Consider the following 13,411-nt stretch of genomic DNA (forward strand, 5'->3'; position numbering starts at 1 on the left):
CATCAGAAATGAAAGAGGAGAACATGCTTTCGTAATAAATACGTAACTAACATGATCGATAGCAGTTACCTCGTTAGAAATAATGACTAGGTACCTGTAAACAATCATTTAATTTTAATACTCTACATGATACATCTCAAGGTATGGCATAGCGCATCACTGACTTCAGAGGATACTTTATATTTTCTTGCGTCTGGTGAAATTTCGGTGGGGCCATTCTCATGTATGTTTATAGAGAGAATGTTATTTCTCTACTGGCGCTTGGAATATGTTTTCATGATACATATATTGCAGTAAAGTTATATTAAGTGACTCTGAATAAGAAAACAAACATTTGTCACAAAATGTGATTGATCTTGCAGTAAAGTTATGTTAAGTGACTCTGAATAAGAAAACAAACATTTGTCACAAAATGTGATTGATCATCTTCGGTACTGTATCGTTTCCTCGCTATGTACTGTACCCGTGTGGGACGGGTCATATCATCATGATTTGATACAGTGAAGTGAACTGATGGATGTTGAAATAATGAAATACACATTGGAAGTCACTGTGGGCTGAAGGTAGATTTCGAGATCAGCAATTCTACTCGCGACAACTTGGAGCCAGTGAGATTATGCAAGAACAATGGCTGGGTAATTTCCACCTCGCAAGACCTGGCAGGTTAAGAGGCTTACCTGGATGAAATGCATACAAGATGTCCGCTCCATTAGTCACGATGGAAAAATTCATCACAAAGAACGAGGCAGCTTGCAATACGACACACATTCTAGGAAGTGTCGAAACAATATTCCCAGAGACTACGGGCATATTTGCTGTAAAGTTGGCAAGATGAACATTTAAAATACCCGCTTCAGTTTTGGCCAATGAGAAAATTCTAGAGCAGCCGCAGGTGCACCAGCATGACCCAGTAAAACTTGAAATCCAGCTATCTTCTAAATGAATAATAATTAAAATATTCAAACCACTGAATTTCAAATGGGGGAATTTTTAGATATCATCCCCATGTTAATTGATTATGTTTGATGAATTAAGGTATCAATTTCAAGGAAATAAGCCGAGCTGGACTGCTATTGGTGGGAACGACCCCGTACCAACAGGGATGCTGATCAGCGAGCGAAAAGTGGAGGACAGAAATCCATTAATATCTTCTTAATCTACAATCGAATTTGAATGAGATCATGACAAGTGTGTTCTTAGCAGACTGTCCAGTGGTATAATTTAAAACATCCAAGTCGACTTCCAAGGATTGATTCATGGACCCCCCACCCCCACCCTCTTTAAAAGAAGGAAAGATCACAATATGAAGATAAAGTTGGAATACAAGAGGAGTTAGGGATTGGAATAACTTACTTACTTGCCAACTTTTAGAAATAAAAAAATAGGAAAATTTTTTAATTCTTGGATTTCATCAAGTGTATTGTGCCACGGTCTCGGTAAAAAGAAGACAAGATAAAAGGCATACATGTCTACAGTTAAAATGTGCATTAAACATCACATTTAAAATCTTAAACTAAGAAAACTAAAACGATTGCAAGAAAACGTACCTAATAATCATTCTCATGACGCATACATACGAATAGTAACATTTAGACAGATAAGTCAAGAACTGACTACAACTTACCAAATGGTGCAGAATATACACATGTAGGTGATAGAGACTGCTGTGTTTACTTGTTTAGCATTGAACTGGTAGCTAACTTTGCCCTCTTCAACAATGCACTGTCATACTGCTGCTCATAACACTTTCCACTTAGACTTGATTTGACCACCAATAGTTTACTGAGATTTTCGTCATTCAGAGATGATCAGAATTGTATCCTCGTCTTTTTTACCTGGCTGAAGAATCTTTCACACTCGGCATTGCTGTGTGGAATTGTCAATATTGAGAGCATTACTTTTGCGATTCTATCATTTTTGAAACACCCATCTGCACCTCGTATATCCCCTATAGTAGACCAAGAACAATCTACTCTTTCTTCTTGCACAACAGACAATGGTAAATCCTCCACTTGGAGAGCACAAAACTGGCACTGTAATGCATCCATTGCTTCTTGGTCATCTTCACCATCTTTCACTGGCAATAACAGGAAACTTTGAAACAAAATACTTTATGGCATTGAAGGAAGAAGTCTGCAAAGAATTTATCTGAGCTACTTGAGCATTAACAAAAACATCACTATTCATTTTCTGAATAATATAATCACAAACTGCAATAAGATAGTTCCTGGCGTGCAAATAAAAGTTTTTCTTCTCCTCAGGTGCCAGATTTTCTAAAAGACGAGATGTTGAACAGCCAATTATTAAAGCATCATCAGCTCTCTGATTCTCTCTCGTGTGATAGACCACTTCTAAAATTGTAGGATATTTTTTTATAACCACTGGCTTAAAAAACCTACACAGAATGTCCTTCAACATATCCGTCAGCATTGATCTTATGACATGAATGTGAGGTGTTTGCAACTGAAGAATTTTATTAGTTTCCTCAAATGTAGGGATGATAAATGCCAGAAATGAGCAAAATGCTTTATTAAAGTTTGAAGACAGAAAAAGAAATAGTCTCTCCTCTTGTGAAATACTGGCAGTGCAACTAGACTCCTTTATTTTCATCACAGATGGAGATTAACTACTCTCCGCCTTCCTTTTTTCAGAAATAACAGAAGCTTGTTTTGTACTCTACTGACGCAAGGACCACGTTCCATTCCTGTATTTCATGTGCCTTTACCATTGGACCGCTTTACCTCATCCTTAAAAAAACTCCGAAGTGGCTCCCACTCTGAAATCAATCTTTCCAAACATTTCCTCAAGGATAAGCAGCGCGTACACACATGCTTTAATATCTTTCTAACATCAGTTTCCTACAAAGCTTGGTACATTTTGAGATGATCTTTTCTCTTCAAGCTTTTGTCTAAATAATAATAAATATCAATTAGCACCTCATCAATTTTGACAGGAAGGGAATTTGCACCCATCATGGCAGACATGGGCATTCCATAATAATAATAATAATAATAATAATAATAATAATAATAATAATAATAATAATAATAATAATAATAATAATAATGTTTTCGCACTGCTCTCTTAGTTTAGCAGCAACACAGTTTTTTTTCTTCCCATAACAGGAGCATTATCTGCCATCGGAACGTCATATCTTTTCAGAACATCCAGGAGCAAATTAGCAATATTAATACCAGTAGAATTGCCTTTCAAATTTTCCATGAATAGCACACGATTTTCAATCTTTTTCAATTCTTTGTTGAAAAACGAGACGACGATAGGATAGAGCTTACTATCTTCATCATTGCTACCATCAGTTGAAATCGCAAAAGGTTCAGTCTTTAAAGTTTGAATCACCTTACTTTCTGCATCACAGGCTATTTCATTAATTACGGCAGATGTTTTTGTTCTACCACACGCGTATTTCTTCGTAATGTCCGAATCTGGGAACATCTTTCTGAACAATGGCCCTGCGTGATCAGAACAAGACAATGCAAGGTTATGTTCGACAATGAACGCCGTGAACAAACATTCTGCTCGAGTGACTGCATAATCTTCCTTCCCACTTACAAAAAAGTTAAGTAATTTTTTTGTTCCTCTCGAGACAGCTAGCATTATCTTTGTGTTTCTGTGTGACACTGTGAGCTACAATATCTGTTTTCCCTCCATGTGAGATATTAATATCACACTGACACACGGAACAAAATGCATAATAGTTTCCTTTATTAGACTGTAAAATGAACACAAATTAATTTTTATAGGTATCCCTGAACACTTGGAGATAATGTTTGATATGTTTTGTAGTCATCGTGTGAAGAGAAAATACCACAAACTGTCACCGACACAACTCTCTGAAATACATTGAAGTCATTAAAATTATGAACTCTGATCAACACAAAAGCACTGAAATATGCGAAACTACCATATACAAAACAGATCAATATGTCTTGTACATTATTAACATATGACTTCGAGAGGGGTAAAAGCACAGAACCACAAGAAAAAACACGTGGTCTAAAACTCCAACGAAACTATACACAGAAACGAGCGCGCGAACCACACAATAACAAACTCACTCTTTCGTCCCGATCAACAGAGTCCCTAGCGGTCGCTAGTGCGCATGACCTTCTCTGACTCGTAGGACGACTGCTGTCCGAATTCCCACCTGAACAGCACACGCTGCTGTAGCGAGCGGGAAATACGATACACAAAGGCGATGGATGATCCGCCCGCCAAATAAAGCATCAATACCGGTAAATATGCTTAAAAATTAGGTTGCGTAAATTACACAAGCACATAAGAATTCGTCCTAGGGAAAGAGTACTGACCGTACTGGAGGTTATATTGGTCAAAAATAGGAAGAAATAAAAATAAATCGGAAAACTGGAAGGAGAGTTAAAAATCGGAAAGTTTCCGGGTAAATCGTAAGGGTTGGCAGGTATGAACTTACCAAGGGAGATGTTCAATAAATTTCCAATGTCATTGAAATAATTTAAGAAAAGGCTAGGAAAACAACGGATAGGGAATCTGCCACCTGGGCGACTGCCTTAAATGCAGATCAGTATAAATTGATTGATTGATTAAAATATAAAGCATATTTATGCTAAATGTCCAGGTTTGAATATGTAATTAGTACAAGTTGACAACTTGTTAGCCACAAATAAAATAAAAAACTGAAGCTGAGAACCCTCGTAGAAATAAGTTTGAAGTCTTTGACAGTCTTAAAATTTTTAGATTTGGGTTCTTTGTAGAGCATTGGCATCAATGTATGTAGAGAAATGTATGCTAAGTGTGATGCAGTAATGTTAAATACATTGAAAGAAGTGGATGATGTTCCTCTGCGAGCGTAAAAACAATACTGAGTCAGTAGATAATATGAGGCTTATCAGCTTCAGTTTTTTATTTTATTCGTGACTAACAAGTTGTCAATCTTGTACTAATTACAAATTCAAACCTGGACATTTTGCATAAATATGCTTTATATTTTAACTTGTTATAGATGGTTTTAATTATGAGGGTCAATTTTGTGTGTTTTAACTTTAATGTGTATCTTTGCATTAATGACCCTATTTGGCTGATGAGGTCCATGGATGTTGAAACCGGTACCATTTAAAAAATGATGTAATTGTAATCAACATCATCTTGTACTGAAAAGGCGGATCTCGTACAATTTAACTTATTGTTTTGTAATCTCTATTCAATACAGACCAAACATGAAATTCTCGACTTTAAATCCTTAATATCACCACAGCATTTCATCTACATGTTGACACCAGTGGCATCCAGCAACAGTCTGATGTGATCATGGCAATCAGGCGAGGAAATGACAGTTCCTAGACAACCCCATGTGGCTCTTGAAATGTGCTCGGAAGTAGCCCGGTCATTCTCCAATCAATGTGAAGACCGCGGATGGATACATGATGTTCTTAGTTTACATCAGTTTCAGTTCTCTCAATGACAGCAGAATAGCTTGCAATTATAAAGTTAAATGTGAGACGGTAGAAGTTGTCACGTGCAGAAAACCCGAGTGAGCGTTGCGAACACTAGACGGCGTAGATAACATTTCGGGAGTGCCGTATTTGACTATCGCGTACGGTTGCACGAGATAATACTTCGTCGTGAGTATCCAGGTTCCATGATTTGGGCAAAGAACGAAGAATTAATAGTGAAAGTTTAACAGGTCTTAGGCACCTTCAATCAAAATGTGTAATTTTTTGTAAATATGAATGAAGATGTGTGTTATGGGTAAGCGCTCAGGTGAAATTGAAATCCAATAATTCTTGACGGCCAACAGGATGACCGGCTAAGACGGATGTGGGCCAGGCGGCCTCTCATTCGTCGAACACAGGAATTCTACCCAGTGATGAGTACCAAAATTTGTTTTATTATGTGGGAATGTTATCGCGATAAGATGGGAAAATAAGAAAATTAATTAGGGTTACTTAACGTAACCATCGGATCCATGATTTAATTAAGATAAGATGAACGGACAGAATGTAGATTAACGTAAATATGGGTTATATCATTTAATTAATGATTGTGTGTTGTACATACAATTGATCTGAGTTCATTTAATTTGTTAAGTGTTTGTTTTGATGTTAACCCAATTTATTTTGCATTAATTTCTCGATCACCGGGGTGATTGGTGTACTTTAATATTAGGAATTACGCATGTTGTTACGAGAAATCTGGAGACATGAAAGTGCCGGTGAATTTAAAGATGTGTTTTACGTACAGAAGGTTGTGTGAAATAATCATACCTAAATTGCGGAGACTTCTCGGCTGGTTTTTTAAAATATGGATTAAACTATAGGGATTAAAATATGATATTAAAGTGTAAATGGTGCTAAAATTTGAAGCTTAATGAATAAATTAATACGATGACGAGCCACTAATTAAGTGCTAGAGTTTTCATCGGGTCCCAAATAATGTTTATTTAAAATTTGAATAAATTAATGACTGCTAAACAATGGTCTAAACCTACTGGAAAAATCGCAGTGCTAATAAAAGCTTTAAAAAAATGCTTTAAATTATATGATGTTCAATAGTGGTTTGGGACCACGTAAATATTACGAGTCCAGGATTGTTAAAATTTATGGGAATATAAATACCCCGATGTTATAGGTCCCACAAGAAGAGCTTGCCAAAGAAAGCTGCGCAGAACATCGGCAGTGTTCGGGTGGGTTCAGTAGTAGCAGTACACGCCCCCCTCACCTCGTTAAATCGCCTTACTGCAAGCAGTTTATAATGAACCGTCTGCGCCGGCGGTCTGGCCAGCTGAACTGTGACCAGTGTTCGAGTGAAATCTCAGCGCGTGTATGTAATGCTTTATTGTAGTTATAACCAGAAGCCTATAGCATAGTGATATTGTTGGACATGCAGAATCAGAAACATTGAATGAAATAACAATAACAAACAGATTAAGAATTATGTGATCGTAAAATAGCAGTTAACTTGCCCAATGGCTTGTTCTAGTCCGCATCTTCTGAAAGAGGTTGAAAGCTGCTCATATCGCCTTCACTGTCATCCGCGCTATCACTAACGCTCTCTCCGTCACTGTCACTATCGTCCTCCAGATTAATGATTATGCTGTCTGATACTTCATCCATTATGTGATCGCTCGCAATGTACTTCTTGCGGGACCTATACTACTGTATTTTCTAGATTGTTATTATAGTTATGCCTTATTTATGAATAACGTAATTAATGTAAACATGTAGGCTATACAACGAAACAAAGAGCACATAAACGACAAGAGAAAATATCAAGTAGGTTCTGTACCTCTGAAGTTAACATAAATATTAACTACATTTCCAAAGTGACTGAATGAATGAATGAATGAATACTGATCTGCATTTAGGGCAGTCGCCCAGGTGGCAGATTCCCTATCTGTTGCTTTCCTAGCCTTTTCCTAAATGATTTCAAAGAAATTGGAAATTTATTGACCGTCTCCCGTGGTAAGTTATGTGCCTACATCGACTCGACCATTCTTCTGCCCCAATTGACGCAATTCCTTCCATCAGCAATGTTCTTGCATTATAGAGTCTAAAAGTAACATTCTTTTGTGCTACATAATCTTTAACTTGAGCCCAAAACATTTCGATTGGGTTCAAGCCTGCGTTGTATGGCGGTAGACGCGAAATCGTATGCCCATATGTAGCAAGTAGTCTGTCGATTTAATATGACTTATAGAGTGATTTATAGTATTTAATCAAAGCGTACAGTTGGGGTTCTATCATCTCTGTAGAAAACTGTATACCCTTATCAGTCAACCAATCCTGCATAACTCTTTTTCTGGATGATGATGTGGGTGCACGCTCACATTAGACATTATGGTATGAGGCATTATCAATCACGACTACAGAGTTGGGTGGCAAATTAGGAATTCATTTCTCTGTCAGATACTTCTCGTAGTTTCTATAGTTCATCTCATCGTGATAATCCCCCGTTGTTTGGTTGGATTTGAAAACCAACAAGGCATTTGGAACGAAAACTGCATCTGAACCGGCATGTACCACTATTAATCGTTGCCCTTTCGAGATAGGTGACTTCAGTCCATGAAGAGTACTGTCACTCCAAGCACTTGACTTGGTGTGCGAACTATGCAAATATGTCTCATCAGTGTAAACAATAGGCTCTTGTCGGTACCGCTTTATGCTTTGTATGTACTGCACACGTAGGAGCCTTATGTCAGGCTTCTCCATAAGTATTCTACGCATGTCTTCTGTCTTCCTCCATTGAAAACCTAGGCCTCGAACTATTTTGCTTAGTGTTCTTACGCAACCTTTAAACTGTATATCCTCAACCAGCTTCTTACGGATCTTTTCAAGGGTTGGTCTCTCGCCTTCGGTATTGTGAAAATTATGAATCGTGCGCCTGACCGCGCATTTCTCAAAATCGTCTTATTCACACTTCTTGACAGACTTCGGTCTTCTCTTTCCAAGCGTTGAAAATGAATCCACTTCCCCCCTTTCGATCTCCTTTGCGTCTCGTGTTACATTCCGCACGGACCTTTCCGACACACCCGTTGCTTTGGCCACTTTCTTTTGAATAGCGCATAAGTTTCCAGTGGGGTGGGTCTCGTTTTTCATGAATTTATACACATTATAAATAACTTCTCTAGTCTGACTGTGTAAAGTTTTAGCACTCCCTAATTTAGAACGAAACGGGGGCATCGCTACGTACACTGAATATCATACTACAACAAATTCACTTTCAGGTACGAAATATAAATGAAATATTTATAATACAAGCACACGCTTCTTGCTTCTTTTCAATACACTCTTGATAAAGAGCTGTACACTGTGCCTCTCAGTGAGCGGTTGAGTAACCATGAGCCCGGTAATAAGCATTCGGGCGACACACAGGAGCCCCGCAGCGAGCTTAAACTTCGCCAACAGATATTGGTCTCTGCGCACGTTTCAGTTTCGGCAAGCTCTTGTTGCGGGACCATTGAATTCTTGGAGGTCGACCTTCAGTCGTGAACTCGTAATCATAAATGTGTAATATTACCCTGAGATCCGAGGATAGGGAGATGTCCATGGCAGGGGTAGTAATGAGAAAGCTACGAGGAAATATTAAAATGAGTCTACGTTGAAATATTAGAATGAATCTATAAAGAGAGAAGATGAATCCAAGAGATACACAGAGAGGTATTCGTGTCCGGGTAATGGAAAATGATACCAGCCTGTGGTACGCAGGCAGAGCAAGACTGACTTGCAGAGAGTCCGGGATTGCACCCCATGGAAATATGTACGATAAAGATAAAACTGCATGTTAAGTGGTTGAAGCATTATGACCCCAGAGATCATAAAGGTTGATGTCCACACGAATATACGTATGGTGAAGTGATAAATCAGGACAGATGAAATGAATGTAATTGGAACCAATAATAATAATAATAATAATAATAATAATAATAATAATAATAATAATAACAACAACAACAATAACAATAATAAAAATCGTGTAGACCGTGACCGTATTAATGAAGTTTATAATACCAATATTCCCTATGGGAATCAACATCTATATCAATTAATGAAGTTTGACGATTTGTTAAAATTAAACATAACAAAATAGATCGCACCACTAATAATCGTCATGTTTGATGATAATAATAATAATGTGAAGATTAATTACCAGTTAACATGACGATTACACTGAAACGTCGACGAACGCGAGTGAGTAATAACTGGAATCACAAACCATAATAATAATCAGTGAAGAGTATTACCAGTTAACATGACCATTATATTCAACGACAAGAATTTAATTATACGGTCCGTACTGAATCGAGATTGTGTATGATCATTACACTGGAACGTCGATCGTAAACAAATCATAACCCAAATGACAAAAGATAATAATAACCACAACAACAGATGCAGTTGCTGTGAGTCGGGCTGTTTCTGATCCACAACTTAGGTTTCCCTGGGAGACTTACGAGACCACGGACGGTGAATGTCAGAATCACATGAGATTAGGTGATAAACATTCCGATAATTTGTTGCCTTGACAGTTGGAAATATTAATTTAAGTTTTAATTTGACAAACTGTTCCTGGCATGCTCGTAAATCTGGACGTGTACGCTAGGGTCCGTCTAAGTTAGTTCCTGTTTTAGATAAGGTAACATTTCCAAGGTAGGAATCCAGACTATCTGAAACGGAACGTGGAGACGACTGTAATTCAAGCTTACCATCGTGCCCACGTCTCCTCAAAGGTTTTATTTGTTGTTGTGCATATCCAATCATACAGATATTGGTGTGATCTCCATGGATCTGCTGTTCGACCTTAGATAATGAACGCTCTCCACACCATTAGTGTGAGGAGGTGGAACAAAATCTTGTATTTCTTTTCAGGATTGATATGATATGTGAAATACTGTCATTAATTGAACGTTGCCAAATGACATTAATAAATTGCTCCTTGCTGCAATTTCAAAAGGAAATGGTTAACTTATCTTTTTATTGTAGACATTGATGCCCATGGAAATCAATTCCGTAACTTGCCAGTCCTATTGTGGAGTCCTTTCGTTTTGTATCTGCGGATGAGCCAACCCCTACTTAAATTAGCATGCTCCATTCATCCCTGTGTTTAGGCGCCCTAGTTTGTATACAGATTTTTTATTAGATATTTAAGAACCGATCACCCCTGAGATTAATGCTAGCCTGGGACTCAGAGGGTGAGCATGTGCAGCACACTTGTGAGCTCTCTCCTTAACATTCTAAGGCGACGCCGGAGTCTATCGGTAATGCCCGTTGACTGCTGTTCTCTAAAAGAACATTCAAAATAAAAGAGGGTAACATTTTTTCATAAGAAATGCGTAAATAACGTGGTTGATAGCAGTTAACTCGTTAGAATTAAAGGCTGAAGTAAACGACTGCTTAATTTTTAATGTTATACTGTATATAGAAATAAAGTAAAAAAGTGATATACCTCAAAATAGGGAAGAGTAATCACTGATTCAGAAGATAGTTTATATTTTCTCGTGTCTAGTTAAATTTCTCATTAGGACTTTTTTTCGGTTCCCACAAAAACGTCCTAACCAGTTTTGGCTGCAATTTTACTGTATTTAAGCCCATTTCTCATGTAACAGTTTTGAAATCACCTTCATATTCTTTCAGTCGATATGTGTCAATTGTAAACACAGGACAATGGCTGGGAGGTACATTTCATTAATGCTGAATGAAGGTTTTATTTGTTGTTGTGCATATCCAATCATACAGATATTGGTGTGATCTCCATGGATCTGCTGTTCGACCTTAGATAATGAACGCTCTCCACACCATTAGTGTGAGGAGGTGGAACAAAATCTTGTATTTCTTTTCAGGATTGATATGATATGTGAAATACTGTCATTAATTGAACGTTGCCAAATGACATTAATAAATTGCTCCTTGCTGCAATTTCAAAAGGAAATGGTTAACTTATCTTTTTATTGTAGACATTGATGCCCATGGAAATCAATTCCGTAACTTGCCAGTCCTATTGTGGAGTCCTTTCGTTTTGTATCTGCGGATGAGCCAACCCCTACTTAAATTAGCATGCTCCATTCATCCCTGTGTTTAGGCGCCCTAGTTTGTATACCGATTTTTTATTAGATATTTAAGAACCAATCACCCCTGAGATTAATGCTAGCCTGGGACTCAGAGGGTGAGCATGTGGTTGATAGCAGTTAACTCGTTAGAATTAAAGGCTGAAGTAAACGACTGCTTAATTTTTAATGTTATACTGTATATAGAAATAAAGTAAAAAAGTGATATACCTCAAAATAGGGAAGAGTAATCACTGATTCAGAAGATAGTTTATATTTTCTCGTGTCTAGTTAAATTTCTCATTAGGACTTTTTTTCGGTTCCCACAAAAACGTCCTAACCAGTTTTGGCTGCAATTTTACTGTATTTGAGCCCATTTCTCATGTAACAGTTTTGAAATCACCTTCATATTCTTTCAGTCGATATGTGTCAATTGTAAACACAGGACAATGGCTGGGAGGTACATTTCATTAATGCTGAATGAAAAGGTGAATGCTGTATAAGTGAGTGAAAAGGAAAAGCCGTTTGTGCATGAAATCATGTTGCACTTCAAATGTGGAAAAACTCAGGTTTACAAGACATTGAAGCATAAGGACATTATGTTTCTGAACTGACACTTGGCAACACTCACTTTAAAGCACCTACTGGGTGGCCGGACGGTTTCAAATCAAGAGAATGTCGTATGGAACGAGAATTGTGGTGTTGAAAGACATGGATGGAAATGTAGTGGCAAAGTTCAAACTGAAGCTGCAAAACTTCTAGCTACGAATCTAAAGACATTCAATGCTACAGAACAGAATTATTTTTCTGCACCTTGTCCTTGAAGTCATTTATGCTTTGCAGGGAAAAAGTGTGCTGGGGAAAAATGTTGAAACCTACGATTCTGTTGTGTAGTAACACAGGAGGAAATGTACAAGTCCATGGCAGTTGCAAAATCAGCAAACCCAAGGTTTTTAAAAACTTGGACTTAAGTAACTTGGTCGATGAAAAGGGCTCGAATGGAAGAATGGAAATCACAGCGATCCTTTCCTCAACTAAGCCACTTGCCACACAGATGTGATGCTGTCCAATGTCAAGCTGGCCTGATTTCCACCTATCACAACCAGCATTGATCACTCTGTGGACCAAGGAGTGATTTGTACGTTCAGTTTTCATACTTCATGCAGTTAACTGGACGAGTTGGGCGATGAAGTAGATCCAACGGCCGTAAAGTGCTTTGTAAATGCACGATTTGTAGAAACTGATGACATCAGCACATCTGAGTAAGTGCGTGGAAATGCTGTAGCGATATCTATGTCAGGCCAAGAATATAACTTAGCAAGCAATGCAGACGAATATATTTGCGGTGATGACCAACTTGCTACTCACTACAGTTTTCAGTCTGCTGTACAACTTCTTGGGATCCACCATGCACAGAATCAAGATGATAACCCAAAGTAAGAAGCCCAAGGGCAGAAGGAAAGGAAAAACATGAACAAGCTCTTATAAAATTTTCTGTTAACTGGAGTTCGCTGCGACTCCTTGAGCTATTGTACATTATTAAAGACTGCATTGAAAAACATGCAACATCAAGGAAGTTCAAAAAGGTATCTCTGTAGGACAAATGGAATAAGCCATAATTTGACCAGGATTCAGTATTAGAAGTATGATAGTGTGTTATAGTGTGAATAATAAAAAGTGTACATGACGCCACGTTACAGACATATCGAACTTGGACTACAACAGATAAGCAATTTGTGCAACATTTTGTCTAACAAGGTCAATATGAAAACTTGCTACTACATCTGGAAGGTTTCTTGGTTCCAGTAGATTCCAACTTGGACAATTTTCACTGCACAAGGAATCTCAGGTCTGAGTAGAGGAAGTGGACACTAA

General features: G+C 37.8%; 1 protein-coding gene across 2 annotated transcripts in view; it reads right to left on the reverse strand.

Annotated features, from left to right (window-relative positions):
- LOC136867342 (small ribosomal subunit protein eS7) overlaps positions 1-13,411 on the reverse strand; it is a 79,567-nt gene that overhangs the window by 9,975 nt on the left and 56,181 nt on the right. The window lies entirely within an intron of this gene.

This window comes from Anabrus simplex, chromosome 3 (genome assembly GCF_040414725.1).
Source record: "Anabrus simplex isolate iqAnaSimp1 chromosome 3, ASM4041472v1, whole genome shotgun sequence".
Lineage (NCBI taxonomy): Eukaryota > Metazoa > Arthropoda > Insecta > Orthoptera > Tettigoniidae > Anabrus > Anabrus simplex.